This window comes from Cygnus olor, chromosome Z (genome assembly GCF_009769625.2).
Source record: "Cygnus olor isolate bCygOlo1 chromosome Z, bCygOlo1.pri.v2, whole genome shotgun sequence".
NCBI lineage: Eukaryota > Metazoa > Chordata > Aves > Anseriformes > Anatidae > Cygnus > Cygnus olor.
In genome coordinates, this window is record NC_049198.1 from 2,951,080 (window position 1) to 2,976,579 (window position 25,500).

General features: G+C 51.7%; 1 protein-coding gene across 5 annotated transcripts in view; it reads left to right on the forward strand.

The window, feature by feature from the left end:
* Window positions 1-25,500, forward strand: part of ZBTB7C (zinc finger and BTB domain containing 7C) — a 139,744-nt gene that overhangs the window by 64,606 nt on the left and 49,638 nt on the right. For 3 of the 5 annotated variants that reach the window (XM_040540572.1, XM_040540571.1, XM_040540573.1), the window contains exon 3: window positions 9,825-9,885. The exons of the other annotated variants lie outside the window; for them this stretch is intronic. The gene's annotated coding sequence lies outside the window, so the exon portion shown is untranslated. The remainder of the gene's footprint in view (window positions 1-9,824; window positions 9,886-25,500) is intronic. 5 annotated transcript variants of the gene reach the window in all.

The following is a 25,500-nucleotide window of genomic DNA, read 5'->3' on the forward strand; positions in this document are numbered from 1 at the left end:
GCTGGCATGAAAACCCTGCAGCAGAGCCCGGTTTAGGGCCAGAGAACAAGGTCTGTGGTGAGGATGGAGATCCCCGACCTTGCCCCTCATGACTGGTGTCCCTCAGGATGCCAGCTCCTCACTGACCAAGACAGCCAAATGCCAGCAGCCCCTGGCTTTGCTGGAGGACAGCGTTGGCCTGGCTGCCTCGCCCGCATCCCCACGGAGAAGGGGAAGCAGGCTGAGAGGCCTTGGAAAGGCCTCTGGGGGCTCCCCTCGCTCCAAGGCCTCTGGGGGCTCCCCTTGCTTTCTGGGTTGGGCTGATGCCATCGCAGGACTTCCTCTCAGAGCCTGCATCCTGCCTGCTGTCACCCCAGAGTGGGGATTTGGTGTGTGCCAAGGCTCCGCTTTCTGAGCAAAGGGGCCTTCGGCTGCTGGTTGGAGTGGTGGCAGCAGCAGGCGCTGGTCCTGCGTGGACTTGTGTGGGTATCACACTGAGCGTTCAGAGTAAAAGGCCCACCGTTATAAGTTCCTCTGGGAGGAGGTTACAACAAAACCAAACTGTGGTGTAGGTGAGCTGCAAGGTCAGCACAAAGCAGCAGGGCTTTGTGTGTGGAGGAGGGCCGGGCTGAAGGGGAAGGTGATGTTGGTCATATGAGATGGGTTTATATCCTCACATCCTTGATCCAACCCAAGGAGTACTCTAGGAAGTCAAGACATGGGTGTGCAACCCCAAGCCAGCCCAGCTTGCTCTAGGAGAACATCCGTGGAGCCTGGCTGATGTTTTCCAGCTGAGGGGCTGACCTGCTGCCCTCCCCTTAGCTGCTGGTTGGGGAAGATGGGGTGCTGCTGGCTGGGTGGAGAGAAGGCTGGCTGCCCTTGCCAGCATGGCTCTGGGGCTCACCCCATGGCCCTTGTCTGGATTTAGCAGCATGGGTTTCCTCTCCTCTTGTCTGGGACTTGCAGTGTGTCTGAGCTTTTAGTACCACGTCATTCTCTCTCCCCACATCCCACGTCCCTGTCCCAGATGTATTTGTTTAAGTGGCTTTAATTAACTTACTTTTCCTGTGTGTGACAGCTCCTTAAGGTTTTGGTAGCTGTTTTCTGTCCTTCCACAGTTGTCACTGACATGTAGCACTTTCCCTGCAGACTGGCCTTCAATTCTACCATGTTTTTCCCTGCTCTGCAGAATTATTTTAGCATACTGTGGGGAAATGGTTTCCATGTGAGCCTTGTTACACACACTCAATTGATTATTAGGTGTGATTTTCCTGATCCCTGCCTGTATCTGTGAGGACTCTGAGCAAGTGAGCCAGAGGGGCGTAGAGTGATGGTTCAGGTCAGATAGATTTATCTTCTCAAGTGACAAGACAGATAACTCCGGAGTGGCATGGCTACAGGTGTTATCATTTGGGTGTCTCCTCAAGAGTGAAGGTTAATGTCTTGCCACTACTGATCCATCACTGCGTTATCTGTAGGATTTATATGTCTTCTTGTGCCTCTCCAGCAGCAGTGGTTTCACATTTCCGGAGCTAAGATCTATGTACCCCCTCCCTGGCACAGCAACTGCAGCGGTCACTGTCAGTGAGCTCCTGCTCTCCGGGTTTCCGCGGCTGTGTTATGTCAGGAATAATCCCCGCTTGCTGCTGTGCAGTTTTGCATTTCCCTGGTGGAGGAAGGTGGGATGGGTGGGGGCTTCAGAGAGTGTCATCTGAAGTGCAGATGCATCAGGCAGATGAAGGCAAGACAGGCCCTCACCCTGTCTTTCAGAAAATCCACCTCAGAAAAGTGAGCAGGAGAGTGGCAGGGAGCAAGGAGGGACTCCAATCTTCAAGTGAAATCTCTTTAAAAAAAAAAAAAAAAAGCAATAAATCCAACAAATTAAAATAAAAAGGCAAGTAACATGAGTGACAATTGTACAGTATCAGATAACACCGCATCCTGAATTCTGGTGGGATAGGAAATATGAAGCAAAAATCACTCAGGTGCTTCTAGATAGCGATAAGGAAAGCAATTCCCATTTACTGGTAGAAATAAAATAAGAGGTCCTGATAAACCCTCCATGACTAGACTGGATTAGGGCTCTAGCTGTGAAAATTCATTATGGGCATGCAAAAGAATGCATATCTTGTAGAGCTAAACTGACTGCAAACAACATTTATCTGGAGAAGCGCCGATTCACTCAGAATAAATAGATTTCTTTCAAAGGGGAAGGGGGAGAATCTGCGGGAAAACCGTATCTCTGCCTTGTCATTTATTATGCAAAGAAGTCTCACACCTTTGTAAGTCATGAAGGATGAGTTTGTGCTGAAAGAGCGACCCTAAGCTGTTCCAGCAGCTCCAGAGCCAGGCTGGGGTCCTTTGCACATGGTATCAAGAGCTGATGATTTCAGGAGGGGTTCTGGTAGGACAAGTGCCAGTCCTCATCAGCAAGGGTAATGCAGTTTGGTCTGACATTTTCTGAGTCCATTACTTTATATTATTTCTTATTGTTCATTGTACTTTATCTGCCCTTTCTCTGTGGGAGTGACTTTGTATCTGGGTCTCGAGCAGAAGGGAGCCTGTGGCTTATTCTGCTCTGTCCTTGCATGTTTGGTTCTGGTCCCTTTGGTATCAGTGCCGGTTAAAGCCGCCAGCATCTCTCTGTTGGCTGGGGCTCAGTGAAACAGGGCGTGCTTGAATTCTAGTTTGTGGTTGACTGAGATGGTTGTAGGTGGCTGCAGAAGTGCTTACCATGGCGTGCAGGGACCAAAATGTGATTTAACATCTTTTGTTCTAGCAATTAAGTAACTCAGGTGCTACTTTTAGAAATAGAATTGAGCTGATAGAACACACAAACAGTGAATGAAACCTTGATGCTCCCTCCGGTGCTGAGAGTGTTGAGCCAACATTGAATGGAAAAACAGCAACAACAACGACAAAACAAACAGAAAAAATCTCTAGTAGCTTTTTTTTTTTTTCTCACAAGGAGGTTTTATTTTTCTGTTCTCTATTTTGAAAAAGCTCCTTATGAAACATTTGGCCCCAGTTCGGCACGTGTGAACAGAGCTCCAGAGGTGGAAGGCTGACCCACAAACCCACAAACCTCCCACTGCCGGGGAGGCTCTGAGTAGCCTGGGACAAGAGCTCTCCTCTCCAATGCATCAGGAACGTCAGGGGATGCTCGGAGAGCAGAGCAGTGCAGAGGGGACATTGTACGTGTTTATAAGCGGGTTGTAGGACACAAAAATCCAGATGCCCTTTGCTACAGGAAAGCACATTCACAGGACTTGCCTAAGTGCTTGATCCCAGACTTCCCACTCACCTTCTCCACCGCAGCCAGCAGAGGTATTTGCCCTGATTCTGGCTCTGCTGATCACCACTGCCTTGCCTTAGGAGTCCTCCTCAGTAGAGGATGACCTTGGTGTGGGGAAGCAGGAGTGACCGACCACCCAGCACCTGCTGCCGCCGAGGGGGAAGGAAAAGCACATTCACATTGACCATCGCATGCATCACCCACTTCTTCAGGGGCATTTTGCATTTGTGTTTCACCCTCTGCATTTCAGCAGCGCTGGGCTGGCCGGGCTCTTGTAGTGCTCCAGAGTGATTCTGCTAATGGGATCTGACCTGATGGCTTTGCATGTTTTAAGTAAATTAAACACAGCTGCTAGGAAAATACAGCAACCTTAACAGCACCATGGCTCCGTTGTCTGCATTGTAATTACAGCAGCAACTGCCTGGAAGTTCTACTTTCTGGTTTATTTTTAAATAACTTCTGAGCTACCCTTTGATCAACTGCTCCATCCCCAAGACCTTCCTGTCCTCTTCCTTGTTCTGGGTTTAACCCTTGAACCTCAAGCTCCTTCTTCAAGCAGCCATCTCCTTACAGTTTAGTCTGTCACATGTGCGAGAGGCTGATTGCAAAAGCAATGTATCGCAGATTTTCGTAGCTCCTCTCTGAATACGTACTGCAGTTTTGAGCTGGAAGTGAATCCGGGGAGAATTTTAAGCCAGAGCTTATGAGATGTATGCATAACGCAGACATCCAGACAGCAGTGTTTTGAGGCTGCTGGGGAAGTGCATCTTGAAATATGCAGCTTTTCTTATGGCTTCAGCTGAAATCCTTTGTACCCCTTCACAGAGATGGACTTTCTGTCACCAAAAAGAAAAAAAAAAAAAAGCACATCAATGCTTTAATCAGAAGCAAAAGGAGTCAGTTTTATGTAGGAAGCAAAACTAGGAGCCTAATTAATTTTCCCTCATCAACCCATGAGTGGGACCCATGCCTGCAAGAGCAGACGATCAACTCTCAGCACTGGCATAGCTGTACGCTCCCTTTCATTAACAGCCCACACCATCTTCACTACAGGGTCTGCAGGGCTCAAATTTATGGAGCAAGCCCAGCCTCAGTGAAGTGACTTAGGGTTTTTCACTGGAGCCTGCAAATGGGCTCAAAGAGCTGAATTTTAAACGTGTCCCAGTGCAGGGAGGGAGGCTGGCTCAGCATCGCAGGATGGTGGCCCCACCTCAGGGCACCAGAGCGCAGGGTCCCCAGCTGCACTCAAGGGCTCGTCATATTTGGTTCTGGCTACCCGTCATCGTGCCAGAAATGCGAGCAATTAGGTACGTGGGATGAGCTGGTACGTGGTATGAGCTGCCTCTGAGGCTACTTCCAACACGACTGGCTTGTTTTCACAAGTCATTGGGTGGCCGGCTGGAGAGCGAAGCGGGTGCCCAGGCACTTGATCTGAGCAAAAGCACTGAGCGAGTGTGATTGGGGCTGTAAAGTTTATGAGATTCTGTGTTTTATGGTGAATTTTAAATTGACTTTGCAATCAGGGTACATTAGAGTTTTTAAAGGAAAGTCAGTGTGATGTGTTGCAGAACACAAGGTGGTAATTTCCCCTCTTATATTGATGCTATCAACAATAAAGAATGAAGCAGCTGCTTCTCAGAGGATTGGATTTTTAATGCATTCGATTTATATAATTTATAGACTATTATTTATTACATGGGGTTTTTCCCCCTTCTGCTTCTCCAAATGGCTTTCCCTCTCCCTCCATTATTAGGGCAATGCAGTGAGATCTTATCTAGCACTTTCATCTGCAGATTTCAAAGCCCTTTCCAAATACACCTGACGTCATTATTTCCAGGTTTTACCCAGGAAGGGAAAATGGGGGGCTAGAGATGGGGAAGGATGTGAGCCCAGAGACACGGTCAGGGCACTGCTCCTCTGGCATGTCTTGGCTCTGCTCGCTGCTGTCTGCCTGGGCCGGGAGGGCTGAGCCACCTCACTGTGTTTTTTGCTGGAAAGCCCGGAACCCTGCAAGCCATGCACCAGCTGCCGTCACAAGCCTATGAACCAAAGCACCTTTTGATCACACACAGAAATGATTTGCCATCAACGACAACAATCATCTCACCCTCCCAGGCAATGCAACAGCCACGTGTGGCAATGCACGGTAGATGTGCCTTTTTGGAGTTCCTTTGCCAGGTGGGGTTTTTGAGGGGAGCTGGGTGACTTGGTTACCTCGATTCCAGTGGACCTCTCTGGAAGCGAGGCTCAAACTCCCTCAGTTGACAGAAATGGGGTTTCCAGCAGAGCGGAATCTTTTCTGGCGAGGTGGAATCCACCTGTCCCCATTTAGATACCTGGACTGTAGTCACCTATTCACTAGCTGCCTTTTCCATCGACGAACAGAACAAAGCACAGTTTCAGTGGCGTGGTTTCTCTTTTCCTGAGGGAGATGTCCAGCAGAGACCAGCTGGCTCTTGCTGTGGCTTCTTTCCTTTGCCAATGAAGGGTGTCTAGCTAACTAGCCCACCTGGGGACATTTCTCTGCAGGTACATGAGGGCTGCATGCGAGAGCTATCATTTAATCACCATCGGGACACCTCCAGTGCTTAGGCTGGGATGGGAAGGCAGCACGTCATAGTTTTCTCCTTGTCTTCACTGAAGCCAGGGTGTGCCCTCATTTCTGTCTGACAGCATGGCAATGTTTGCCTGCAGCTCCCTGCCTTGCTTGCAGTTATTAAGCTTGCTAGAGAAAGGTTCTGGTCCCTTTCTGATGCACTAATGCAGGCAGCTCCTCAGCGCATCTGGTAATGTCAAAGGCTCTTGAGAGTATGAGGGAAATGGGCAGTCCTCTGGGAGGGGAGCATGGGGTCAGCCAGGCATGAGGGGAGATCCGAGATGAATTCTTCCCCAGACTTGAGGTTGTTTGTTAAAGCTGAATCACAGGGCAGTGGCTCTATGATGTTTGATTTGCAGGTATGTCAAGATGAAAAAAAAAAAAAACTGATTGCAGTGGTTCTGGGCATTTTAGAGTAATATTTGATGCAAATTTACTGAAGATGCTGTAATACAGCCTGTAGCAGTGTCTGCTTTTCAGATTAACAGAGGGCTTGCAAACAGCACTTTGGAAGCAACCTCCAAGGTCATTTGAAAATGAGAAAGTCCCATTTGGTGAATGATTGTTGACATTGGCTTCAGCATCAGTTGTTCCTTCTCCTTCCTTTGTTAAATTTATTCTCTTCAGTGGTACTATGGGAGAGACCCACAAACACTGTAACTGTGCCACTCATCACGGCAGGGGCCTGAGAGTGCAGAGCTGGAGGGCATCTCCTTCTAGTGCAAAAGGTTTGTTATTTGGGAGCTGTTGGAACTTGGGGCAGCAAGGAGGAGGGCTGCAATGGAAGATTAGAGCATGAACTAGGTGCCCGATCTTCCGTTATTGTCAGTGGGTATTTGGTCAGTGCAGTCCTGGAGCCTGGAGGGTGTTTTACCCCGAAGTAGGTACGGATATTTGAGTAACTGCATGGCTCTGCAGACATACAGATTGCACTGACTCCGTCCCCACTGCCTGCAGTAAGAGCTGAGACAGCCAGCACGCACGTAGGTCGTGATTCAGGTGTCTTAATCTGGAGCTGAATCCTACCCAGGGGGTCAGGGACTGGTGCAGATTTATCAGGTTGTCCCCCATGCAATGTGCACCCCAGGAAGAGCACCGCATGCTGCTTCAGGTGGGATAGATTCGGGTTGCTGGCTGGTCAAGGCTAAAGCGGGCACGTGCATTTTGGGGGACAGTCCATTTGGAGTACGTCAGTGCTTGTTCTGTTGAGGGCTAGGGCTGTCCCCAGTGTAGACTACCTCGGAGAAGGCAGAGAGACAGGCAGAGGCTCCCCTGCAGAAGCACGTGGTGTGAGGAACAGGCTCACAAGTGAGCTGATGTGGCATGTTGGTGATGCAGACAAGGATGGCAATTAGAAACGTTATGTCATATCTAGGAGGGTGTGTGCGATTCATCTGTAAACCACCCCAAGAAGCCAAAAGCGACTTTGTGGCTGAGAGGAAAGCCACAGGCAAGCCTGTTTGCTGCACAGCTTTTCATCTCTTGTGCATTTTGGCAAGGAGAGAAGGAAGCCTGAGCTGCTCCCAGCAATGCCCCGTCCCATTTGGTAAAAGGCAGGCTACCAGGGCACCACGGCGTCATCCCCGGCTCCCTGCGTGCTGGCTCAGAGGGCCCATCACGAGTGCGGTCGGTCACAGGCTCTGTTCTTGAGACACCTCTTCAAGGCAGTCGGTTAATGAAACTGTAGCTCAGGTACAGCTTTGTTTACACCAGAAACTCCCATTTATAGCCTCATCCCACAAGGATTCCCCTGAGCCTCGAGCAGTGAATTCAGATGTCGCGCTGCAAGCTGTTGTGTCCCTGAGTTCCCCTTGCCACAGGCAGAAGCAAGCTGCAATGCTGGCCTCTGCCTTTTGAGAGAGGAGACAGCTTTAAGTAGAAGTTAGAGCCGAAGCCTGGCATTGCCCAAGGGAAGCGTGGTGCCAGACCCTGCCCTGGTGCCAGGAGGAGGCTGTGCATCGACCTTCGCAGAGCCAGGCCGTCCCTGGTGGTCTCGGGCACGAAGCCAGGGCACTGCAGGTATTTGCAGCCTTCCTTGGGAATTTTGCCCAAAATAAATACAGCGGCACTCACCGCGTAGGCATGGTGACAGTGACCTGCGTTAAGCTCTTTGCCCCCTTGCTGATCACTTTTGGCTGTTTAGCAGCAAACGAGCCATTAGTCCTCAGCAGTGGTGGTTACTCATCAGCTAATGATCTGAACTGGGGCCGGGGCGAAGGAAGGAGTTCACGGTTAAGTGCACAAGGTCGAAGCGGCTGGATGCTCTCAAAAGCAGGTGGACTCATTAGGCACAGAGAAGTCCTGTTCTTGGGGCTGATTGTGGCCTTGGAGCCTGGCCAGTCCGCACTGCCGCGGTCACCGGGCTGGTCTGTACCGTGCTATGAAGTCACCTGTGCTCCGTGTTCTGTTTACTGCCTAAATATCCGTGTATTTATGGCCTGAGCTGCACGAAAAGGAGGAATACTGGCCATCAGAAAGATCACTGGTTGCAGTTTTTCTCTGCTCCTCGAGCGTGTGCACCCTGCAGTCATGTTCCCAGTTATTGAATCGGTTCGAGTGGTCGGAGCCCTGTGGTTCCTCGGTCCTGACACACTCATCCAGGTGTTGATCTGAGTTGGAAAACACTGTTAGCACTTCCCCCTGGGGGAGAATCCCATAAAAGCTGGCATGAGGTCAGGGCGGACACAACCTCAGCCTAAAAGGAGGGTTCCCACTTGCTTGCCTGTGTCATGGGAAGTGGGGACCCTGCTGCAGTAAACCCGTGCTGGTGCCTGCAGAAAGAGAAGACAAACTGCAGGAGTGATTGAGTCAGCCAGGAGCTGCTCGGGGACCTTGGGAAGAGGAGCCCAGCTGACCCGTGATAACAAGTGTCTCCTAGCATTTCTGTCAATCTTCTCGTGGAAAATTTACCAAGTGGGAACGCACTGCGTTTGCTTTGCCCTTGTCAAACACGGCCAGTGCAGAGATTGCGCAAAATAAAGGGCCATTTCCTCACTTCGAGAGACTCCCAGATGACTGCACGCCTGTAAGGCCTGACAGAAAAATCCCGTTGTCCTTGCAGCTTTCAGTAGTGGGTGAGAAGCCCTCAACCCCAGCAGAAACTCAGGTGGCCGCGGTGGTGTCCCTCTCTGTCCTTACCCAGGAGCAGACCTGGGTCACCACCCCTGGCTATCCAGAGGGGGTTTCAGACCACGTTAACGCGACAGCTGCCAGTTGCAAGAGTCTCACACCCCCAGGCTGTGCTAAAACAGGGTCAGGACCCCAAAAGCACCCCGAGCTGCTCTCCTTCGTTATTCTGCCCACCCCCAGCCGGCCACTTTGTCCCTTGTGAGTCACCCACAGCCTGTGAGCGGCTGTCAGGGTGCCTTGGTATCTAATCTGCTGCGTGTTGGCCATAGTCACATTCACCTAACACCCCGCCTGGAGGTGTCGGCTCCCTCCTCAGAAACGCAGGCCGCTGTCTCCGCCGCTGGCAAGTGCAAACTGATGGCAACAAGCTGCTTTGATGCTGGGGTTTGGGCTTTTCCTAATCATGTTTTTCCCCGTCTAAGAGGGACGGGGGCCTTGTGCTGATGGCCAAGGCACCAGACACGGACAGCTGATCACCCCAAAGGGACGAAACCGTAACGCTGAGCTGCCGGTGGGAGCTGGGACGGGTGAAGCAGGCAGCGCTGCTTGGACAGGATGCGTTTCTGGACTCTCCATCTCCCAGCTGTCACGGGAGATGTGTTACACTGGGTGGGTTGGGTTTGTACCTCCGGCACAGAGCACGAGGGAAGGGAGAAGAGCAGCGACGCAGCCGAGCAGCCACGGAGAGCTGGCAGTAGGAGAGCAGGAGCACGCCCGGCTCGGTGCTCCTGGCAGGAGCTGTCTCCAGGGCAGGCCCTTCTTCACCAGAAGCCCAAACCTGGATCTGATGAAGGTTTTTGTGTTTTTCTTTCTGTTGTTTCTTAGGAAATGGTCACAGGCGCAAAGGGAGCACCGCCAGCGATTTGAAACGAAAACGAGGGTACCGGTGAGTACGCAGGTGGGCTGGTGGCTCCGCGGGGGGAGCAGGTTGCTCCGAGGAAGCAGAGGAAGCAGGACACGAGTTGAGGAGCACGAGGTGGCGGTCCTGATCCCGTCTGACATCTCAGGATCTCTGATCCTGCCCTTCCCTTAACGGGGACTCCAGCAGGAGATGAGGCCCCTGCTGTTTGTGGTGCTGATGGATCAGCACAAATCAGATTTAGCAAGAACATGATTCTGTTCCATTATAAATGACAGCAGTGCTAATTGCTGCTTTGTAAAGCTGTATGAGATACGCTTGTAAATATGTGTGTGTGTTCTCCCTGCTGCAGCGCTGGAAGAGGCAGGCAGCAGGTTTGTTCGCAGCTGCACAGAAGTGCGATGAGCAACAATATTTGTTAATGCTTTGAGTGCTTTTGGCTTTTGTTGTGCTTGGCCCTGATGCAGACCCAGTCACGGGGCTGGGATCTGGGTGACATTTCAAGGTCCTCTCCAGACCTATTTTCTGCAGCTGTCGCACAGGAGGTTGTGGCTTGGGCACTCGCCTCGTGGTCTCAAATAGGAAGAAAGGAGTGTCTTTTTTATCATCTGAGCTGGTTCAGACATGTCAGAGACAGATCCTGGGCTGGTGTTGCTGAACCAAGTTGTCTTGCATTGCAGCAGGTGGGAGGTTGATCTCTTTACACCAGCCTCCACTGGGTTACCAGCTGGTTCGTGCTGGCCGAGCCCTTGGTGGAGCTGAGCTGTGAGTCCCTGTGGTTCCCCATCATGGAGCAAATCCTTGCGTCCTGCACTGGGCTCGGTGCTGCCCAGACGTTACGGATGCTTGGTGCTGGGTTATCCTTGTGTGTCTGTGCTGTACCCTGGGTGGTGAGGATGTGGAGGAACGTTGGCAGTGGTGCGTGGGTCCTAGGGAGATGCTGACTTTAAGCTCCTTATGGTATAAATATGAGCTTAGAGGAGAAGGTGGCATAGACAGAGATGAGAACGGGCTTTGAGAAGGACTCTTCTTGAGATGTTTAGCAATGTAGAGGCCCATAATGGGGGTGTTTTTAGCCCATGTTACATCTGACCTAGCTTAGACATCCACACCAGGAGTGCTGAGAGCCCTGCTCCTCCCTGCTCCCCTCCCAGCAGAAGAGCCTGAGAGTGATGCTCTGTTCCCAGGGAGCACCCCCGGCTCCAAACAGCCGCTAATCAGGGCCCAAAGCAGAGGCCAAACTCCTCCATTGCTCCCACACCTCCCACTCTCTCCTTGTTGCCTCTGCAATCAGCTAGAAAATACCTCGGCCTGTCTTCCCAGGAGCAGCAACCCGCTCGCCTGTCAACCAGGGAGCCCAGAAGGCCATCGGCCGTGCCTGAACCATGGCCCCGGGGGTGCACACACTGCTGGGGAGCCCATCTGCTCCCCAAATCCAGCTGCGTCTCCTCCCCACACACCCCAGCCCCTCTGTGCAAGGATGGTGGATCTGGGGTATATGGGGAGCAGCACGGTCCGAGGCACTGGTGCGTGATTGCGGGGGTATTTGATAATGCTGACCTGGGGTCAATCCTGGTCCTGATCCTGATTTACACCAGCTGGGGTTTGGTCCCTCTAGCTGCAAGAAGCAGAGCTCTTACAATCCTGGAGTGATTCAGCTTATTAAACATCCGTTTGCTCTGTGCTTAGCATTAAATAATTGGCTCCTCAGCATATTTGACTTGGATGGTGTCTGGTAATTCTGCGAGCTATCCATCAGGCTCCACTCTCATCTCTGCGCTCCTGCACAGGCTTCCTTGTGTTGGGAAACTCTGCCTGGGGTTTACAAATAGATTTTGTTTCTCCTGCAGTTCTGTTCTCTTTTCTTTCTCTCTCTTCCTCAAAGGAGCAGTTTCGGTCTCCCTACAATTTGTGCAGATGCTCCAGTTGGCTGCGACAGCATCTTTCTGCTGACTCGGGAGCGATCGGTCCCATCCCCGCCCTGGCTCTGCTTCTGGCAGAGTCCCCATGAGAAGCAGAACCTCTCATTTCCCAGAAAGGAATAGAATCATTATCTCGACTGAAATAATTTCCTTTTCCAACCTGCAAACCGATAAACCATCAAATTGTTGGAGTTTCCTTATCGGCTCGAAGAATTTGTAGGAGACAAAATAATGACCTGTCAGCTCGCCTCCAGCAGGCCAGCTCGGCAGCACTGCGCCAGTCACACGCAGGACAAAACCCTGGGCTGGCTTGATGGTATTTTAATAAGGACACTTAAGAGGGCTCCTGAAAAGCCTCCTAAGCAGATGGGTAATGTGAGAGCTGAGACTTTCTCATAACCCCTTGTTATTTTTGGTACCTTTAGGCTACTGCAGTATTCGCAGTTGAGGCTGCGGGCTTCTGCAGACTTCGAAGCAGCTGTGTCTCTTGCAGGTTTAAGAGCTGCTAACTGGAGAGCCATCAACTGGCTGGACTTTCTGCAGGGTGCTTTTTTTTATTTTCCAATTTGCTGCAGGACCGACCCCTCTGTTACAAACATCTCCCTGCACAGCCTGAATGCTCCTTTTCTGAGTCATTCCAGAGACTTCTTTTGCTCCTAGGGTATAAGACCTGCAGGGAGAATTCGAGCATACAGGAGCGCACAGGGCTTCAACCCATTTAGGGGCTCTTCTGTCCTTACATTGCATTTTACCCCTGGATTTCAATATTGCCCTTTAAAAAATCTTTTCTAGCTCAACCTGTCAAGATTGCTTTTACATTGATAAAAGCAGATTAATATCCTATAATAGCACCCTGGTACTTAGGTAGAAACAGGTCAGTGCAATTGTCTAAAGGACAAAAACCATTTCATTTCGTAGTGGAAAGTGTTGACTTTTGTATGGATGAATTTCAGTTAGCATCCCTGTCCTGGGTCCTGTACGTTATCGGACAGAGGCAGTCACAAAACCAGTGTGCTTGCAGTGTAAACAGGAAAAAGAAGACTGGCTGTAGAACGAGAGCTATTAGTTCTGTTTCACACATGGAGGAGACCGATGCAGGAAGGTGCAAGGTGACCCACCAAAGGCCATGTACCTAAACCTGCCGCAGAGGCAGGGAGATGGTTCTCTGAGATATTTGCAGTGCCTTCAACGCTGCAAATTTTACTTCTGCTCCCGGAAAGCCAGGGGATGTGCCAGCACTCCCTTGAAACTGTAAGGCAAAAGCTTGCTGATTTCTGCGACTGTGCCCTAATGCCATTACTTTCCCTCTTTTGCAGATGCACATAATGACATTCATGGTCACACACACAAAATACTTTCATAAGGAAAACGAATCTGGCTGCAACTGGTTCTCGCCTCCTGCTGCGGTTACCTCCAGACCCCGGCTCGCCCAGGGTGAAATGAAAAGGGGAGCTAATGTAGCAGGGTCGTTTCTCACTGCTGAATTGGTCAGCCATCTATGGAGCCAATTTCTGCAGCTTTCAGTGCCATGGCAGACCCCTGGGTAATATTTGCCTGAATAGAGTCATAAGTGTTTAAGCTGCATTGCTAGGAATGGCTGTTTTATCCTATGCATCTGAGATTTCAGCCCATCAGACATGAAGCAGGTCAAGACTCTTATGCCATTGTGTGCATTATAGTGAACAGAACAGAATATGCTTGATAAAAGAGAGGACTTAAAAGAAATGCTTCTTTAGACCTGAAACTTTCAAGTCACACAATGCATCAAAGACCCCTCGTACAGACTTTGAAAGGGGCGAAAGGCATTACCTAATATTTGGAGGAAATGAATAATAAAGCATCCCAAGTGCCTGGAAACTAATTTAGGAGTGCATATTGCACTGTATTGCCTCTGCTGGATTCGCTCCCCAGAAGAGTTGCTAACAAAAGGTTTAAAAAAAAATTGCATCGGGAGACCAACTTTTCTGCCTTGAAATGCCCCCTTTTTGTACTGTTTCCTGGTAAGAGTTACTTATGAAAAGATGAAATGCAGACCGTGCTGCAAACACCAGGTCTCAAATGAAGCTCGAGAGCCCGGAAGGTTTCCCACCATTCCCCAACACGCCGCAGCCTTTTGTTCCCCAGCGCTGAAAGCAATGCTTGCGATGCGCTGGAGCCAGTGTGCTGGCAGGGCGCTGAGGCCTGCATCCGCACGAGGGGCCGAGGCACTACCTGCTTGTGCAGTTCAGTGATGTCTGAGGGGGAAAAAAACCTGCCTGTGTGGCTTTTGCTTTTGTTCCAGCAAAAATGCCGTTGTCCGTGGAGTGGAATCTAGATTGCCCTGTTGAGAACTGTGCAGCAGGATCTGGGAGCCTGGCACTGTGCTGAAGGTACCAGTGGCATTTCTGCTGTCCCGTGGATGCAGAAGATGCTCTTTCAAACCTGAAACACTTCTTATAGTCACTTGGTTTCCCAGAGAAAGCATCATGCCTGGAAATGCAGTGGTTCCTCATGTAGGGGTCTGTGCAGCCGGGAAGGCTCTTGTGGGACTCGAGAGCTGCAGAGTTTGGGTAAGGCCAAATTTTGTCTCGTATCGGGAGACGTGGGGCCTGGGCTAAGGGTGGCAGGGGGGAAATCTCTCCTGCTGAGACCAGCGGGATTGGGCTGACCTGGGATGTCTCTGGGACATCTCAGCAACAGTGCAGGACAGGGGGCTCAGTGGGGCGCAGCTTTTGCTCCTCGACATAACCTGCTCCTCCAAAGCAACGTTTTCCCTGAAGAACTGGGGGAATTGACTGTGAAAGGTGTCAAGGAAAGAGAAGCTGAGATCTGGGCAGGGCTCGAGAGATAATTATCTCACCATCAGCAAAACTGCCTGCAACCCACAGCCGTGGCCGGAGCAGGGAGGGCTGGCGTCCCCGCCGTGCCTGCGCCAGCCCCCACTGCCCTCGCTTGTCACATCACACTTTATTTTTACCATCTGTGGAGACGTAGTTAAATTTTAGTACTCTCTTATCTGCTTCTCCCCCAGGCCACAATTAATTGAGGCCAGGAGGCAGGCAGAAGCGCTCAGGCAATATTTACAAGAAGAAGGGATGTTAATGGGCCGCTTGGGCTGAGCCTGCGGATGGGGGATGGTGCAGGTGGGCAGCGACATCTCGGGGGGATTAAAGCCTCAGGGAGTTCAGCTTCAAATGAAAGTGTCCAAGTGAATGAGACCCGGCCTCTCCCCCACCTCCATCCCATTAAACTCCTGGCGCTGGGGTGGGAGGGCGGCAGGGATTTGGGGTGGGGGGGTGTCTCGGAGTTAGAAGCTCATCAAATGCTGCAGGGCTGGGGGAGGGAGAGCATTTAAGAAAATGGTGTTTGCCCTCTCCAGAGCCCAGCCTAGCAGTCCCGTAACACTGGGGCTGATTATTTAGCATGCCTCCACTGCATCCTTAATGAGCAGAGGATGCTCAGTCGCTGGCTCTGAACGCTGATGCTCTGAGGCACAAAGCCCAGTCGGGAGATGAGGCTCGAGGAGAGGTGCACGGAGGATGACACACCGGCTTCCAGCCTTTCCACTGAGATTTCCCAACACCACAGGACCAGGAGCTTCTCCGCTGCCTGCAGGTGAGCCGTGCTGGGAACACCCAGCCCCTCTTTGGCACCGTTTGGGAGCAGCAGCCAGAACCGAGGGTCCTGTCCCCTGGATTTGGCAGCACTGCAAAGGGAGGTTCGTGCCCTGCCTTAACAATACTTCAGCTCCCGGGGACTTCTTAGTCTTGTGCTTGGGTTTTGCGTTCTCTTCTAATTCTTATTGCTTCGCTTTGATTTTTGGTACCGTGCTGGAGGCAGCTGGGTGGGCAGAGGCAGCTCCGGCAGCACTAACCGTCACCTTGTGGCTTGACCTACATTTAGGAGGGGGCAGCGAGGGGCCGGACTGCGGCTCACAGCCCTTGGCGCGGTGCTGCGAGCGAGTGGCGCGGCTGGGCTCGCTGCTCAAGTGCGCACACACGGCCACGTCTGTCCAGAACGGCTCGGGGACCCCCCGCACCACCTCTGAAAGCTGTCCTTGGGCAGGGGGTCGCCCTGAAACCTGGGCACCGGGAGAAGGAGCTCAGTCGGGGTCTTCTGATGTTTTTGTGAGGCTGCAGGAAGCTGGAGGCTGCCGGGCTGGTGGGTCCTCCCAGGCCTGCACGGCAGCTGGGTGTTGCAGGACATCTCGTGCAAGGGTTCACCTGGTTCGTGTCGGGGTTCCTAGGACATCGCTAAGGCAGGTAAGCGAGCAGGGATTGCTGCTGGATGGCTCTGGATTCTTCCTCCCATATCAGGTGATGTTTGCTTCTCTTCTGTGCGCATCACCTGTGCAGTTGTCCTGTGCCTGGCTTGCTACCCATCGTGGAGAGCATGAAAATCTCCTCTTATGTCACTTTGTTATACAAAGGCAGTAAAACAGGGAAAACTATGAAGTTTCTTTTTGAAACTTTCGCATCTCAAATGCATGGGGGGGGGGGGGTCACCCACCCTCTGCTGAGCTGCAGCTCTAAAGCCCAGACCCCGCAGGTCTGCCGGTGGCTCTTGTGTCAGAATGGCTCTAGATAAGATGTTCTGCAAGAGGAAGTAAAGGGAAGGAGATTTATTCAGGCAGCTTGGCTGGGAAGCTGGCACTTTCCAAGCTCTATGGTCTTGGGGTGATTTCTGCTAATGAGACACTCGGACTGGACCTGTTGGCACGTCCGTGTGAAGGGACACACGCGCTGGGCATCTCCTGGGGCACGCTCCCTGCCAGCTGATAGCCCGTGTCATTTAGGAGAGGTTTCACTGCTCACTGCCCGCTGCTTAGGGGCAGATCCAGGCCCCAGCAGAGGCAGGGGAGCTTTTCCACTGGCTGCAGCTGGCTCAGTCCTTGAGAAAGAAGATGTGACACAACCTCCGTGTAACAGTTTATTCCTGGTGACAAGTGCACCTTCCCCGGTGACCTCTCACACTGCCGAACGCAGTGAATGGGATGCTGTTTCCCTCCTGGGCAGGCCAATAGCAGGGCTGTCAGAGCCAGGGAGCTCGCATGCCATTAGGAGAAATCCTCCCTGTGGTACCCAGGGGAGCTCGGAGCTGGTTCAAAAGGTTTCAAAACCCTGTCAGCACCCGTTTGGGGCTGCTGCTGTGAAGGAGGTCGTGGGCTGAAGCAGGCTGAATGCGAAGTGGTTGTGGTTTGAAATGATCGTCTAGGTTTGTCAGCCCTGCTAGAAGTCAATCCACTTAAGGGCTGCCTCTGGTGCACGGGACTGTGTGACCGGCCAGCTGAAGATGGGCATCCTTGTAGGCAAGGTGGGCACCCAGCTGGGCCCAGAGCTTTCCAGCCCTCGTCCAGCAAGGCAGCATCCAGTTCATCTGCTACCAGGGAGAAGGTGTGGGAGGCCGCAGGGAAAGAAAGAACAAGGGCATCCACCTCTATGCTGAGTTTGCCATGGTGTGTGCTGAAATCCCTCTGATGGCAGCAGAATTGTGGGGATCCACCCATCCACCCATCCACCCATCCATCCACCCATCCATCCATCCACCCACCCGTCTGTCTGTCTATCTATCTGTCTATCTACTCAGATGGTTTCCAGACCGTGGGCATGAGGCATCCTTCCATGCGTGGATGTCTCTCTCTCCCTAGTTCTCAACAGATCTGACATTTGCTCGTGTCAATGCCAGCGACTCCATTGACTTCCACAGAGCAGGGTGCTGTGCTTGTCTTCCATCAGCAGTTCATTTAAAACACAGCCAGCTCCTGAGTTCTGTTGCTCCAGCTTTCTTCATCAAAACACTGTATGAAAGAAAAAAAAAAAAACACCCTAGAATACCAAAAGTGGCAAAGCCTGGCAAAAAAATGACAATGGTATGAACATAAAAAACCCTAAAACAACAACAACAACAAAACCCAACCAACATCCCAATCTATTCTGGTGAAGCAGAGATAAGACGACAGCCTCCCTTTTGTTTTGCAGTTCACAGGTATTGTTATTCACACCTGAAATCTTTTGCTGAAAATTTGGCATCATTTCTTCCACTTAGCTGAAAGTGTTCGTTCACCCAGGTGGCTGGAAGGCTGATTTAAAGTGGCTTCATCTTTTGCGGCTCTCTGAGAGGTGATCGCTGCAGAAGAGGTAGGGTCAGTGGGCCGGGGACTGCAGCCCGCTTTTCTTCACCTACCCCATCCACCGGTGAGAGCTGAATAGTTCTCTGCTAACAAAATTATTTATTTTGACCTGTCATTAAAGATACTCATGCAGCAGGGTGAAAGGTGGCAATGAGCTATGCTTTGTGAGTTTTACAAGCCCATTTTGTGTTTGTCTCAGTGGTGCAGGAGCAGTAAAGAGCTCCGTGCTAGTGCCTGTTATGATAAGTGAGTTTTGGAAGAGGGTTTCTGTCTGATAGTCCATCTAAAACTGTGGGGAAATGCCATTCCAAAGGCTGTTAAAACACAATTGCTCGCTGATTTACACAGTCAAGGAGTGCCTCTTTAGTATGAGATGTATGCCGAATAAAAGCAGTTCAAATGGTGCTTTTAATAAATAGATAATGGAATGGCATTTTATCTTCTGCTGTAATCCATTATGTTAGTGTAAGGTAGCGTATCCCTCTGATAGATTTGGCGATAGCAGAACCCGAAAGTCGAACCGCTCTCTTTGTATCCCTCGGAGGCAAATTGCGCGCTGCTGGAAGGCACCGGCTGTGCACAGGGGCTTCTTGGCCGTGGTGACCACGAAGGGCAGGGACGGGCGAGCTGATGCAGGGACATTTCAGCCCTGCCACCTTGCTAGGTGTCGTGTGTCCAGGTGCTGGGGTCCCCTGAGCCCGCAGCTCGCCATGGCTTTGGGTGGGAAGGGAGTTGAGGAGCCAGAAGCTCCTCTCCAAGGAGGAGCCAGGAGGCTCCGGGTGGCCACAGAGCCCAGCGAGCAGCTGGCTGACAGCTTAGGAAAGAAACAGGACGGTTGGGGAGGCAGGAAAAAGGTCATTTATCTTGACGATGCTCATCCTTGCTCATTCATTGTTTCCGTCAAGAACCCGGCACTCAGCAGCTCCATGAATGGACCTAGTGTTCGTGCCTCCAAAAACAACTCCGTCCGGGGAAAAATAAGAGCTGCCGTCGTCTCCTGTCTGGTCTGCCGTGCTGTTTTTCCCCCGTTTTCATCCACTCGCGCCCATCCTGCCCTTGTGGTGGCCCCCTGGAGCGGCGGGGCTGGAAGGTGACCTGGCTGCCAGGAGGGGACCGCGAGGTGGCCCAGGCTGGCCACCAAGCCCTCCTTCAAGCCACGGCCACGCAGCAAGGAGCAAACAGGCTCGTGGCAGCCCCATCCCGTCCCACCCTGCCTGCCTGCACGGAGGAGCAGCCTGTGATGTGTTTTAGCTCCTCTCCTAATGCAGTTTAGCAGCTGGGAATGAGGAGAGCTGGCACCACGTCAACAGTGAGCTCTCCAAGGACCATCTGTGAGCGAAGGGCAATGAGAACAATTACCAGCCAGAGGAAAAAATCACCAAGAGAGAGGCTGGAAAAAGCTGGGGGGGGGAGGCATTTAGCCAAGTAGAGGCAGCAAAAAGGGGACAGTAACGTCTCTAACCTAATGAGCGGCCAGAAAAGCACGTCGGATGCTTCTCATCTCCCTATCTCGTAACGCAGCCTGCTGAAGGAGGCAGCCATGCCCGTGAGAAAACGCTCCCACAACTGGTTGCTTCTGTGAAGCTCGCTGCCGCAGGATGCCTCCAAAACCAGGAACTCAAATACGGCTCAGATACTGCATGGGAATGGCAAAGAAAGCAAGGGCTATAAATTAGCAGGCAGACGTGAGATCTGGAAGGGGGATTAAACCTCCCCGCTCAGGGTTTATGACAATCCTGAGCTAGCTGGGGGTTGAGGGCACCTTTCTGGAGGCCCGGCGGGGGTTTGGTGCCTCAGCCGGCGGTGTTTAAGGCACTCGGTGGACCCTGGATCTGACCTAACGCTGTGATGCCAGGTTGCTTGGGCTCTTCACATCACTGCTGGCCTTGTCCACGCAGCTTTGCTCCAGGGAGCTCTGCCAGCGGGGAGAGTGGCTTTGAAGCTCTTCCCAGGGTAGGGAAGAAACCAAGAAAAGAGCAGATATTTCCTACAGTGTGAGAGTAATCTGGCTGGACCACTTGGTGCTCCCACAAAGGCTGGTGAGATGGCACGGCACGGAGGAAGGCTGTAAAATGGGGAAGAGGACTAATCAAAGCAGAAGGTGATTAAAACCCAGGCGAGGCAGCAAGCAAGGATGGGCGCGAGGCGGGGAGAACGTCTGGCAGGGCTCCATGGGGAGGGGGCAAGCAGAGGGAGGTAGGAAATGAAAGCAGGGCTGCGGTGAAGGTCAAGCGTAACTGCGAGGCTTTGGGAGCTGGGAGTAACGCTAAGCGAGCTGCCGCGACTGCTGCTCCAGGGAGGGAGGGTGGGAGGCGAACACTGATGTGTTAAATGCGTAGAAAGAAATCGGTGTTTAAAGCTGTGACATTTGTTTCCCCGGTTTGGGGGTGAGGTCTGCATCTGAGCCTGCTTAGGCTGCTGTTAACAAGGTTTGCACTTTTTGAGCCTCAGCGACAGCCTTCCCTGCTCAGAAACTCCCTGTCTCTGTAATGCCTCCCGCTGAAATGGGAGGTGGGCTTGAGATGGAGACACTGGAGCAGGTGCTGCTTTCCTGACCGGCCTCTTGGTCTTTTTGTGCCTCTTTTCTCCTGCGCTCCTGGAGAGGCAGAGGGTGCCCGCAGGGGCTGGACAGCAGGGCAGAGACAGACCCTTTGGGTCGGGCGTCTCCCGCTCATAAACATCACCCACCCCTGGCCTGCTTTCGGCTGCAGCCCCCAGAACCCACCGCCCTCCTGGGGCTCTGCCCAGGCCTCCTCTTTCGGGGGGCCAGGAGTCCTCCCCCGCCTGCATTCTCAGCTGCAGAGGTCACGGAGTGAAGTCCTCCCCGTTAATGAGGCTCGTTAGGCTAACGCGGGGGAGCGGGAGCAACCAGCACGCCGCCTTCCAAGACCTGCAGCTTAACAGGCGGCTTTGTCTCTGCCTGAAAAATGCCCACACCTCTCCCCATCCCTCCTCCAGGTCGTTGGAGCCCTTTTGGCTCCTTCCTGCAGCTGGGACAAAGCGGCTCCAGCAGTCACGGCGAGGTGCTGAGCCACCCAGCTGGCCGCCACCGTGCTGTGCCCGCTCCGGAGCATGGAGCACTACCTCGGAGGGAAGATGTTGCTGCAGGTTTTGGCTCCTGCTCCTCGGCTGAGCTTCCTGGCGGGTTTTCTCCGTGCCCACAAACTTCCTTTTTCTCTTTCCATTTGCAGCATCTTGACCTAAAGACCTGTGGCAGCAGGAGGAGATCAGGTGGAGATCATGGTTCTCCCCTGCTCCTGTAAAGCTCCTGATTGCCTTTTTGTTTCTTTGCTGACTTGGTCTGCTCCCGTTATCTCATGATGGGGGAGTTTTTAAATAAGTAGGCTTGGAGCGGCAAGGCCGTGGAGATAAGCGCCATCTCCTGCGTGCAGATTCATTACCTGCTCCCGTCCGAGCTGGCAGAGAAGCGAGCCTTTTCGTTAATAAAAATGCAACACTGGGAATTTTTAAAAATCAAATTAAAGCACAGAAGGGCTTGAGAAAATGTGGGTGCTACAAACCAGTGCTGGAGTAAAACAGACTCATTAAAATACAAATTATTTAAGAGAACAAACTGGAATGCCATTATGCGAAGTGTCACTGACTCATTTTCGTTTCACTGAGTCCAGGCTAGACTTCGGCTGCACATGATAAATGAGTACTTTCTCCTTCTCCTCCTTCCCTTTTTTTTTTTTTTTTTTTTTTAAAATATGTGGGAAAAATACGCAATTACTGCTTCGGTGCTATTCAACCTGTTGAAAAATCATGTCCTGCTGGAGCAATCAGAGCAATCAGAGCGAAACCTTTAGGGAGCCCTTTGGGGACACCACAGCTCCGCGCAGCCGCAGCTCCCGGGCTCTGTGGCACCGTGTTGTCCCTGAGGGCAGCGGGGATGCACAGCGACACCCATCCCTGCATTTCGATGGGAAACCTCCAGTTTGGAGCTGGGCACGTCGGTGCTCTGCCAAAGCTCCCGCGAGCATTTCCAAATCCACGCCGACAAGCCGAGTGCTTACGCAGCAGCACCTGACCGCGGCACGAACCGGCGCACCCCGCGCCCGATGCTCCAGCCCCGGCTGGTTTCGGCTGAGTAAGGACTTTGAGACAAGAAGCCTTTGTCCGCTGTGGTTATTTTTTTTCCCCCCTCTTCTAAATAATTTGCTCTGGCTGCGCCGTCTGGAGCTGGGGGGATGTTCTGCCTCGTCAAGCGTTAATTGCAGCCGAGGAGAGCTGCTCGCCGTAGCCTGGCTGGGAGCAGAGGCTGAGGCTTTCTCTCTATGGAAATGTGTAGGAGAGGCTAAGGAAAACATGCTGGGCGCTGGGGCGGAGGGCGAGGGCAAGACAGGGTCGAGGCAATATCTTTTTCTGGGGGGCAGCTGTGCTGCGTGCCTCATCCTGTCTTCGCCAGAAAAAAAGGGACACTCTTGGGCAACCCTTTGGGCTTGCCAAAACCCATCTCCAGCACACGGAGGGCAATAAAACATGCCTCAGTGTAAATGCCAGGGAGAGCAGCTTCTTGGTAAAAGCTGGGAATAATGAATAGCAATGCAATAAATAGGATTTTCTGTCTTAGTGCAGAGCAATGGGAACAAAGTGTTCAAGGGCAGCCACAGGGATTTGGGTGCTGCAGGTTTGGGTGCATCCTTCCTGATAAATCCAGGCAAAACAGAAGAGGCAACAAAAAGTGTGGCTCATTGAGGGCATGCTTGTCTTTTTTTGGGTGAGCACCACCAAATCTTTACCTCGCATCTGGGCAGCCAGATAAGATAGCTGCTTAGGGAGCTTCCCTGGAGAAGGCTTCACCATCAGCATGGCTCACCAAAACTGCATGTGGTAGGATTCAGGGATTTTAAGCCAAAGTGGCCTTTTGTGTCCAAGTTTGAAATATTTTGTAATGTCTAGCATTAGGTAAGACTTTGATTTAATGCCTTATCTCTTGAATTCACCTTCAGCAATAACAATGTATTCTAATCCTCAGCTCAGGTGTTGACGGATGGGGGCTGCTTGGGTTAAACATCTGGGGCTGGAATTGTTGACCCCTTTCTGTCCCTGAAGCAAGAAGAGTCAAAGGAGCCCTTGAGAAACGTGAGCAGTGAGTTGTCCATCACTGCTTTGTGGCGAAGTCAATGTAAATGCGAGGCCAGGGAGTGTGGTGCCATTATCCAGGGGTCATCTCCAGAGCACCAGGAAGTTGTGGAGAGCCCTGGGTGAACTCTGAAGGTTTAGGACACGCAGTGGTAAACAGCCATCCGCAAAGCCAGGCAGATGGAAAAAATATGTTGGAGTCTAAATTCTTCCTTGAATGGATTTTAGGAGGAAAAAGGACAGGAGGAGGAAAAAATCTTGCTTTTCTGTTACACTTTTTCCCAGGGACTGGGGGATGGAGATGTTTTGATATAGCAACATGTCCCCTCATCTGCCATGTGGCTGAGCAGCCCAGTTCCTTCCAAGGCTGCTGCAGAAGCAGCAGGATGAGGGTCAGATACCAAAGTGCCCTTCCAGACCCAGGAGAGAACACAAACGAAGGAAGGCAGGGCAGGGAGGACCCTGCTCCTACGACCCAGCTCTGAGTCACAGAGGGACCTCTTTTGCCCCTTGATGCCCTCAAGGACAGGGATGTGGGCTGAAGTGCTGGCTGCCTTCCTCAGCCTTCCTCTTCGGTGCCTCATCACCCACCCGCTGCTTGGCTGCCTCTGCTGTTGGCTGCCTAACAGGGCTGAGCAGCTTCTGGTTTATTTTGGTTTTTTGTTTTTTGTTTTTAATGTGGGAGAGTAAAGAAAATAATAGTAAGGTTGAAGGCATGGTAGCACAATGCTGGCTTCAAGGGGAGCTGGGTGGTGCCCGAGAAAAAGGAATACCTGCTCAGGGAGCAGAGAAGTGGTGATACTAATAGGATACTAATAGGATGGTGTAACCGTTATTGGTGTAACTGGGATGCAGAGAAGCTGCTTCATGTAGGATTGTTTAAGAATTCCTATTTCCTCTTGCTCACAGGTTTCTAGAGACCTTTTGGTTGCAAGGTTTTTGGTTTTTGGGGCTGTGGACAAGAACTGGATCTCAAAGTCTGAGTGCTGCCCATGGGGTTGCTCACTGGCATCCGTGTGCTTGCCTAGGTGTCACTGAGGCATTTGCCCACATAGCAAAAGTGCTCTGTTTTCCCCAGGGCAGCTGGGGCTCAGGGATATGAAAGGCCAGATGAAGTACCCCTGTACCAAAATGCTGGACTGAGCTTTAGTTGATTTCCTCAGGGTCACAAAGGTCGGCATCAGAATTCGGCCCCACTTGGAGCCTAGAAATAGCTGGGTTGGAACATGCACACTCACTTGTGCTTTGCTCATGGACACCTGTGATTTATCTCCCCTCCCAGGCAAACAGCTCTGTTCTTTCAATTTCTCTTTGAACACGCATTTTTAAGCCTCCGTGGCTGGTCCCTTGACACCTCACTGGACGCCTCCAGCCCTGCGGTGCCCATTCTGGCTGGGCAGCACACGTGCATCGCGACTGTGGGACCAGAGAAAAAGGTCACATCTTCTCCTTCTGCCTCCACACACCTACAGAGCTTTCACCTGGGCACCCTTGCAGTGAGCCCAAAGCAGTGAAAGCTCCTCCTTGCTCACATTTATGCACCCAAGGCTTGCCGAGCGCAGCAGTGGTGACCCCAGCCAGCTGCTTGCCTGCTCTGCTCAGATGGCTGCTTGGCCTCTGCTGTTTGTGCAGCACGTAGCTGATTTATCAGCAGCGACGTTATATTTGCTTCCAGATAAGAAAACGCTGAATATTGGGGCTGGTATTGAGCCTTCTGAAATCCCCCTGGAAACAGCCCGACTCCCCCATGACAGCTATTTGCAGAGATCAGATCTGAAGCCCCTGCACATGTGCTTTATTGTTGTAATACAGTGCTCAGTTTTTAATCAGGATGCCATGCCACAGTAAATCAAATGCCTTACAAAAGCCTATGTATATTATCTCTAGGCAATTATCTTTATTAACTGAACTTGTAATCTGCTCGGAGAACAAAATCAGCTTTGTTTGACATGATGTGTTTTCCGCAGGTCCTCTCTGGCTGGCATTAACTGTGTTCCTGTCCTTTAATTCCTCTCTGGTTGCCTCTCAGGAGCGTCCCCATTATTTTACCCATGACTGATGCCATTCAAGCCAACCTGCTCCTCAGGCCATCCCACTCACCCATTTTGCAGATCTGCGTGGCATTCTGCATTCTTCCTAGATCTTCCCCTGTTTTCCAAGATTTATTAAAAATTAACATCAGCAGGGCAGAGAGCTTCTCAGCCAGCTGTTGGAGGGCTCTTGGGAGCAAGCTATCCAGGCCTGCTGATTTAAAATTGTTTATCGCTAGTAGATGCTGTTTAACAACCTCCTTGGTTACTAATGGACTGGAAAGTACTTCATCCTCCTCATGTGATACAAGCATATCATCCTGCTTCTTTCCAAATGCGGAGCAGAAATATTGATTGAACACTTCTGCCTTTTCTGCATCATTACTTTTCTCCCCATCTGAGCCTGCACTACTGATTTATACAAAGGCATTATAATATTGCCAGGATTATTTGCCGTCCCTTTCCATATGCAGCCGAACATCTTGTTAGCTTTGGG